Source organism: Micromesistius poutassou (assembly GCF_964030765.1).
Source record: "Micromesistius poutassou genome assembly, chromosome: 5".
NCBI classification, from domain to species: Eukaryota; Metazoa; Chordata; class Actinopteri; order Gadiformes; family Gadidae; genus Micromesistius; species Micromesistius poutassou.
Window position 1 is genome coordinate 5,406,102 of NC_140275.1, and position 9,588 is coordinate 5,415,689.

Below are 9,588 nucleotides of genomic sequence, written 5' to 3' on the forward strand. Positions count from 1 at the left end.
ATTTTCCTGTGGTATTATAAACTCAAAACCCATAATTATTCTTGGTTTACCCGGTCTTTAACATAGGCCTAATGTTTAAAAATAACCCCGATCAAAGCATATCCCAGGCTCCCTGATAATGGTTTAGCGCTAGCTTCTAGCTAAGTCTGCATTTTGGCAATTTTGGTCTCATAGTGTCTATTGCCCCTTTTCCATCCTCTTTGTAATGAAAATTAAAAGCTTCAACATTTTAATCACTGTCGTTTGGACAACGAATGGGTGTTCCCGCCTGTTTGTGATTTCTTATGGTAGCATTATGGAACTTGGTCCCCATCATCTTCTATTTTGTGTTCTGCAGCTTCAACTTTGAACATTGCCTCCTCTGCTGGGTTTGATTAATCAAGTAAGTCAAAATTAAAATGTATTATACCATGTCAAGACCAAGCAGATAGGCCACGAAAAATGCCTCACACATACATGTTCAATGTAAATCTAGTAAATCACAAATGTTGCTCTTTTTCTCTATTTTTGTCTGTTTGTAGCAATGAAACACCACTAAAGTCTATTCAACAATGTATTTATTTATGTTGTTATTTAACAACATTAGGAACAATGATTAGGAACATTACATTAGGAACAATGATCAATTGTACACATGATTGCAACCTGTCTTTCTGAAATGTCTCTTTTAGAACAAAAATGAATAGAAAGACTCTGCCTGTCTCCTTAAACGCCTTAAGACGAAGGGCACGTGTTGACGTCCAAAAAAGGCTTCTTGAAATTACGACAGACATGACTGACATGACTGAGATGGACATGACGGCAATGACGACAGATGACAGAGTTCTCTGAGGACACTACTCCACCCTCTTCAGCTGCAGATGCATTTGATTCACATGAATATTTTAGTGAAGAGGACATGGATTTTGATGATGTGTATTGTGATTGGGATGGGACAACAGGTTCAGATTCTGAACCTGATGTCCCATCCCCATCACTTTCCGATAACATTGCCAACTGGGCAGTGAGATTTGGCATTTCAATGGTTGCCCTGACTGCGCTGTTGAGCACACTCAACATAACCCATCCCAATCTGCCCAAGGATGGTAGGACCCTTCTCAAAACAAAAGTCCACTACGATATTCAAGAGAAGGCTGGGGGGAACTACCATCACTTCGGGATCCTTTCCTCCTTAAGGGCCACTTTAAATAAACACGTCAAAATACTGACAGAGGGCATGACATTGGGGCTGCAGATTAATATAGATGGTCTGCCTTTATTTAAAAGTTCCACTTTACAGCTGTGGCCCATCCTTGGATTGCTTGTTACCGTCCCTATGAAGGAACCTGTGGTGATTGGGGCGTACTGTGGTCCTAAAAAACCAAGTTCGGCCACAGAGTTCTTATCAGATTTTGTGACTTAATTACAGGAGCTAGAGGCTGGGTTTTGCTTTGGTGATAAGAACCTCAAAATTGAGCTTCACACAGTAGTGTGTGACACCCCTGCACGGGCCTTTGTGAAAAAAACAAAGGCCCATAATGCACCATGGGTGCGATAAGTGCCAACACCCGGGGAAGTACCAGAATCGCCGCATGTCATTCCCTGGACCAGAGCACCCCCTTAGAACGGACATGTCATTCAACTTAAAGCTTGATGAACTTCACCACCATGAGGGGCCTCATCCATTTCAGAGTATCAAGATAGGCATGGTAACACAGTTTCCATTAGATTACATGCATTTAGTGTGTTTGGGCGTTTTTAAAAAAAATGCTCCAGTTCTGGCTCCGGGGTCCTTTGACTGTGAGACTGCCTGCATTGATAGTTGACAGGATGTCACATAAACTCCAGTCTGTTAGGCCAAATGTTCCAGTTGAGTTTGCCAGGAGACCACGGTCACTTAGAGAGTTAGACCGGTGGAAGGCAACCGAATTCCGGCAGTTTTTACTTTACACTGGCCCTGTGGTGCTGGCGGGATTCTTGGACCGGAATATGCATTCTAATTTCCTGCTCCTGTCAACGGCCATATCGATCTTGGTAAGCCCTCAAAATCACAGCCTTGTAGACTATGCTGGCCAATTGCTGAAGTCTTTTGTTGCTAATTTTGGTGAGCTGTATGGGACAGACCAAATAGTTTACAATGTCCACTGTTTGGTCCACCTAGCAGACGAGGTGAATCGACATGGCTGTTTGGATTCTTTTTCAGCGTTCCCGTATGAGAACTACCTGGGGAAAATAAAAAAACTCATAAGAAAACCTGAGTTCCCGCTAGCCCAGCTTGTTCGGCACCTTTCGGAGGTCCAAACTATGAAATTGGATGTTGATGCAGACATCAATCTAAAAAGGGAGCATTTTGTGGGGCCAATTGTTGTTTGGATGAGAGTGCAGGGCCAATATGGGGAAATGAGATGTGAACGATGGACAGTAAAATTATCAACAGGGGACAATATATTTCTGGTGGGGGATAAAGTCTGCCTTGTCAAAAACATCATCCAAAATGATAATGGTGTGTTCATTGTCTACACTGAATTTTCCCAGCAGTCACCATTTTATACCTACCCCTTCAACTCCGACAGAATAAACATATTTGTTGTAAATCATGCATCTGATGAGCTGAAGTTGGTTGAGGTGTCAGCGCTGCAACAGAAATGTGTAGCCTTGCCGTACAGGGATGGTTTTGTGGCCATACCTCTCCTCCACTAAATAAACAATGAATAAAAAAAACAATCAGTTCAATCAATCAATCAGTTTAAACAATCAGTTCAATCAATCAATCAGTTTAAACAATCGGTTCAATCAATCAATCAGTTTAAACAATCGGTTCAATCAATCAATCAGTTTAAACAATCGGTTCAATCAGTCAATCAGTCGGTTCAAGTTAAAAACTCTAATAATATGGTTGACTACTGACTTCTGACTATGACTTCCATTACTTCATTACTCTGGATGAAAATTTGCTGTAAGTATTTCAGAAAAGGTGGTATTTTTCCAGGTATACACTACATCCATAATTTCTTGTTTTCAAAATATGAGATGACATAATACATAACATTATACATCAAAAAGCCAGGGGAAATGACATTTTATGCTGAATTGATACATGTGCCAACTTTCTCAATACCATGAACTGTACATAGTACACTATATTATTAGCATTGATTTTTTTTGTGAGATTATGAAACAATACCCCCCCACACACACTTCTTCTTTTTTTTAAATAACGAATAACTTTTCTTTCTACATTAAGGATGAGTTTTCATCTCATTAAATTTTCCAACGGGGACATTGCTGTTGTCCCGGATCAGTGGTGTGATGACGGGACGGTGTACTGGCCAAAGTACAAAAACACAGAACGTGCCAAAAGGGCAGCTGCCAACTGTGAGGCACGTGAGCCAAACTGGCCAAAATATGACATGATGATCATCAGAACCTGTGGTATGCCAATTCACAAAACTCTAGTTTAAAGATAATTTCATGGTTTCTTCTCCTTCTGCTTGGATTAACCAATTCTGTCTATGTTATGAAAATTGTCTTTGCCTTGCATTGTTTAAAATGTTAAATTTATTTGTGGTATGAGCAGCAGTGCTGAGTATGTAGGTTGCGCCCAAGAAAAATGTACCAAACAGCACTCTGCCATTGACTCTCTGACTCTGACTCTCAGCACTCTGCCATTGTCCCTGATTGGCATCACCTGGGAGTAATGCTGTTTGACTCATACCACAAATGCATGTTCCTTACAAATGTGCTATCATTTAAAAGGGGAGGCTTCAGGCTTTCCAACGGTATAAGTTTTCTTGCTAAAAAGTATCGTTACAGCAATGAAAAGAAATCAACCAAACACAAGTTTCCTTACTTTTTGTGCCCAGTTTACATATCTTTAGTAATAATATTAACATTCTGTGCGGGTCTACAGCTAATTTCAACTTTATGATCATTTTAACATATTCAATTTTAGACAACTACAAAGATGCCTGTAGGCTTATGGAGCAATACCAGACCGGCTGCAACACCTCTGACCTACAGTCTGAGGCAGAGCAGGAGTGTGGGCCTCCAGATAAAAGACAAAGGAGGCCAGTGTAAGTGTGTTCTGTCTTGTTTATGTTTTTGTAGTGATAGGTTATTTCAAAAATAAACCAGAGATGTTTGTGCTATACTGTATGTATATTTGGCAATTTTGGGATTGCAGTAACCCTAATAATAATATAATATGGTTACTTAACAGCCATCGCTTTGGGGACTCTGATGAGAGCGAAGATGGTGATTTTACATCTCTGGGGTTACATGGCCAATTGCACTGGCAGAGTAAGGGATAATCTCTTGCCATCAAAAATAACAAAATCATAACATTAATATTAAGATATGGTTAACATTCTTAGTGCTAAAGATTATCACCTCTCCTTGTATCCATTCCTCCAGCTCCATCCATTCCCCCAACATCTCGCCGAGTGCCAGGCAGCAGGTCTCCTCGACCTGAAGAAAACAGACTAGGTAAAGACTGATCTCCGAAATAATTGTAGCGCCCCCTAGGCCTATATCCTGACACTAAAGGGCGTTCCTGAGTTCTTAAATTAACTTCCCAGTAAATATATATTATATATGAATTCTTGCTTACCTTCTGTTTAAGGGTCTACTTGTGTGTCTTTGCATGTACTATAAATAAACGATTCTATTTCCCTGTTAACCCTGTACTATTCACATCTCTTAAACTAATTTAAATAGTATTCCCATGAAATAATATATTCACATGTAAACCAATTCCCAATAACGTCTTAACACTAGAGAAATACTCAAGAGTCAGATGTTTAAATGTTAAATAAAAATATAGTTTACTGAATAGAAACTGTAATGAGTTATCAATAAAACAAAAATATACAAAATATGTAAATAAAAGAAAAGTATTCCGAGAATACCTAGTGGCTTTCAAAACGAAATTAAATTACAAACGTTTGCATGAATAGGCTACACCTTCAAATGTAAACGAAATCAAATAATTAAATACACCATAATGAATTTCTACCAGACCTCTGTATTTAAGTAGAAAATAGGCTACAGTAATTGTACCTTCAACACTCAACAGTAAACATAACACAAATGACACTCGTGGGCCCACACACGCACACACACATTCACACGTGATTCACCCACCCCAGTCCTAGCCGGCAATGTTAGCTAACCTTTGAGCTAACCGTCGCAGTTCTGAAGCGTGGCTTAAAACAAACAAAAGACCGCTTCACTCCGGTTGGAGCATCTTATTTTCCAAGATAACTTTAATGTTTAACTATGAACTTTAACAAATGCACTTTATTAAATCCTAATGTATTACAACTGTCTAAGAGCGCTGCGCTACATAATATTGAATACAGTGGCCAATGGTCACTCTGTTTCAAATCAACAGATTGCATCTGCAATACCATCTTAGATTTTCTCAACCCCCCCCCACCGTCAACGATCACGCCTGCAATAGCCCTCGTCCGCGAAAATCCCGTTCCGTCAAAATCCAACAAAGAGGTATTTGAGGTCAAAACTATCGGATGACCCTTTCCGTCGTTGAACGACGAAGAGGGGGTACCCTAGACGTTGTTAAACAACGTTTAGGGTTTTTACGTGGCAAATCGTCAAGCACCTGACGAATAGGGGTGAGACTGTGTTGGTTAAAAACATCTGCATTCATGCAATATTTATCATTCATTATTATCAAATTGTATTGAAATACATTGTCAATCCATTAATGGGATTGAAATAGGTAGTGCATACCAAAATGTTGAAACATACAAATGAATGCACCAGAGGTTTGCCATTGTTTGGCCCTGTAGCTCACAGCCTACCATGGTTAACAGATCACAACCATTTAATACCAATTTCTGTCCCTTAGCACCTTACCATGGGGCAGGACCGCAACCTTTCCCAAATCAACTCCCTGCACCTGCATTTAACATGCAGAGAGTTATTCACAGTAAGGACTGATCTCTGAAATATCAGTGAATAGAACGGTCCCATGTGTATTATCAGTCATGATTAACAGATGACTGCCATTTAATACAATTCTTTCCCCCTTTCGCACACCGCATGCCATCCTCCTCACTACGGGCCAGGAACGGCAGTCCCTCCTCATCTCCCTCCACCCCCAGCATCAACCCTGAACCTGCGGCAAGAGGAGCCTTCTACAAGCCTGGCCTATAGACCAACATGGCGAGGGGGAAGAATGAACGAGCCCATTCCCTGCTCTGGTAAGCAATAACTGACAAATACTGGAGGGTCATTCTATGCTACTGATTTTGGAAGAAATTCTGACAACTCTCACATATTTTCTTCAAACTTTATCAATAACTAATGTCAGTATTGTGAGTAATGAGGATAAGCACTGAAACGTGATATATTTTATACACTACATTTTAACTATATTTCATGTTTGTCAACAGCAACTGAAGTCCACATACTTAGCCTGCTGGAAACTATCAAACAGCAGCAAGACCAGCTTGTAGCAAAGGTGAACTTCCTTTGCAGCAGGCTGAACAGCACCCTGGGGCAAGACATACAGATGCCAGACAATGTCCAGTTTCCCTTGGAAGATTTGGAGGCTGTGGAGGCCTTTGAATCATTTTTAAAGGATTCATCAAATGACCCAGCTCGACAGAGAGTGGTGAGTTTTCTTACTTAATATGAATGGTGCCATTAGGATTATTGATTGTCCATGATTATTGCAAATATTCTATTGAAGCAGCCCTGAACAGGCCTGTCCTGAACTGCCTTTTCCCAGTGGTAAGATTCTGTCAGTGAGTGACAATCTCCCTGGTTTGACATTGTGAGTAAAGGTGGCACAGGTCCATGAGGGTGTGAGCCAAGTACATGTTTAGAAAAGAAATAACCCAAGAGAACAAGATTTTTTAAACGTTGTGGAGGGGGGGCGTCGTCTGGCCTGTAGGGGGAGTATGGAGCACCGGGTCTGATTGCGGACACCTGTCCGCAATCAGACCCGGCCTACAATCAGGAAGTGTGTATTTATGTGTCTGCTTTGCCTTTCAGTAGGGGAGAAACAGAGAGCGGAGAGACGCTCAAGCGGACAGGAGAGACAGCGGCCAAAGGGGCAGAGAGCCTGGCCGCCGTGTTTTGGACACGACTGATCAACTTCTTTATGTTATATGATTTACTTGTTGTTCGCTTTTGACATTAAAAGCGAACCGGCTGGACGAAACGCCAACTCTGTCTCCGCCCACTCATTGACCTTGCTACAGTGGAGCCCAATGTGGGGCGAGTGCGGCAATGGAACAGTCACCGTTGGCAGCTGTACTCGGGCATCTCGCGCAGATGTCCGAACGGCAGGCGCAGCTACAACAGGCGCAGAACGAGGTGCTCCTGGAGCTGGGCCAGTCTTTGACCGCCGATCGGGAGGTCCTCCGGGAGCTCCTCGTCTCCGGCGACCGCGGTCGGGAACCCAGAGCGCCGGGGGCGGTGGGCCACATCCACGTCCCCAAGATGGGGGACACCGACGACGCGGAGGCCTTCCTTGAGACGTTCCGGGGGGTGGCCAAGGTCTCCGGGTGGCCACGCCAAGAGTGGGCTCACCGCCTCCTGCCGCTCCTGACGGGCGAGGCCCAGCTCGCGGCGCACAGTCTGCCGGCGGGGGCCCAGCGCGACTACGATGCAGTCGATAAGGCCATCCGGGACCGGCTAGGCCTAAACCCTGAAGAACATCGCCGCCGGTTCCGGGCCCTCACATTCACGGAAGGCGATCGACCCTTCACGTACGCCCAGCAGCTGCGGGACCAGGCGAGGAGGTGGCTGGCCCCGGAGAGGAACAACCCCGACGAAATCGTGGAGCAGGTGGCCCTGGAGAGGTTCGTCGAGGGGCTTCCAGCCAGAACGTCCACCTGGGTCCGGTACCACCGGCCCGAGAGCCTCTCGGCGGCCGTCAAGATCGCGGAGGGCCACCTGATTCCCCCCTCGACAGACAGACGACCACCAGCACCAATCCCGAGCCCGCGGACCGGTGCAGGGGCCCTGCGGGGGAACAAACCCACCCCGCTACCCAGGGTGAGGTGGGGGGGGGGGGGCCCAGTCCAGAGCAGGCACATAGATCACCTTCCCCCCCATCCCGCAGACGGGCGCTCAGACGGCAAGGGAGGGGTGTTGGCGGTGCGGACAGCCGGGACACCTTCGGAGGGACTGCCCGATGATGGAGGTGGGCCAGGTCGTCCGCGTCACCGGTGCCCCGATCCCTCCCTACGGTCCCGGTGAGGCGTACCGTATCCCGGTGAGGATACAACGGGGTATCAGGCGCTGTTGGATTCCGGCTGTATGCAGACCATGATCCATCAGCGCCTGGTGCGGTCCGAGGCATTGGTCGAGGCATCGAGCGTTTTGGTGAGATGTATGGACCTCATTAAAGAAAACTGGGAGGAGGGGTCCAGCGACAGCAAAAACGAAATTCAGTACGTCATGGACTTGCGTGCAAAGCTCCACTCACTCGGGGTAATGTCACGTGAGCATTTGCGCCAAGCCCAGGAGAATCAGAAACGCCTGTACGACAGAGGGACTAGATTACGCGATCTCACACCGGGGGACAAGGTCCTTGTTCTGTTGCCCACATCTAGCACCAAATTACTTGCGAAGTGGCAAGGTCCCTTTGTGGTCACATGGCGAGTCGGGGACGTGGATTACGAGGTAGTGCGGTCGGACAGGGGCGATGCCCGACAGATCTACCACATCAACCTCCTGAAAAGGTGGAATGATGTGGTCCCGGTCGCGTTCGCCACGACGCTACCGGAGGGAGAGGAGTTTGGACCGGAAGTCCCGGCCCCGGGACTTCACAGCAGCGTGTGAACGTTCCACGAAGCAATGCTTAACTTATTTTTTACTTTGATTTTTCGACCGCAAAGGTGGACGCTCCGACGGTTGCGGCTTACCGTCCGGAGTGTGGGGAGCAGACAATTTTTGGACCACCTTTTCCAGGTCCTTCCCCATCTCAGGGGTGAGCAGTGTGGGGCTGCTCAGTCGCAATGGAAGCTGCCGAAAAGATGCGCTGCGCCAACCCTGCTCCAGTCCTAACGACCATCACTCCATTGCCGCCTGTGTGCATGGTTTAGCTAGATACTTCCAGCCAAATCCTTGGCCTGTACCCACTGCCATTCCACAACGCCACAGGACTTTTTTTGGGGGGGAAGGGGGGGGGGCAAGAAGCGTGCGCATAGCTGAGGATTAAGGTGGGGGTGTGGTTGTGCAGACCTCACTCCCACCATCTTCCCTCCCACCAGATGGACCTCCAGTGGCATGAGGGAACCCATGACGACCTTCGTCTGGCAGGAGTTGCAGGGAGCTGCCAGTTGGACTCCGCCTGTGCCTGTCCCCAGGTGCAGGTTTGTCTTTGGGGTTTGCTCCCCTAGCCACTGTACCCTCCCGAGTTAACCCACGTGGCTGTGGGGTTGCCTTCTTCCGCCATCCCAGCCGTTGTGGTGGTTCTCATACCCATCATCTTCCGCCTGCTCCGCCGTTGAGGTCTTAACTATTTACCCATAGCTGGAGCTATTTACCCATAGCTGGAGCTATTTACCCATAGCTGGGACAGTGGTTGACGGGCACCAGGGCATTTCCACTCACCGATGGGCCTGCATGCCA

General features: G+C 46.1%; 2 pseudogenes across 2 annotated transcripts; both read left to right on the top strand.

The window, feature by feature from the left end:
* The first annotated feature begins 678 nt into the window (after positions 1-678).
* Positions 679-2,679, top strand: LOC311343850 (annotated as a pseudogene). The gene has a single exon. The product of its transcript is annotated as an uncharacterized misc_RNA (transcript).
* Positions 2,680-7,236: 4,557 nt separating this feature from the next.
* On the top strand, positions 7,237-8,150 carry LOC311343139 (annotated as a pseudogene). The gene has a single exon. The product of its transcript is annotated as an uncharacterized misc_RNA (transcript).
* Positions 8,151-9,588: the final 1,438 nt, after the last annotated feature.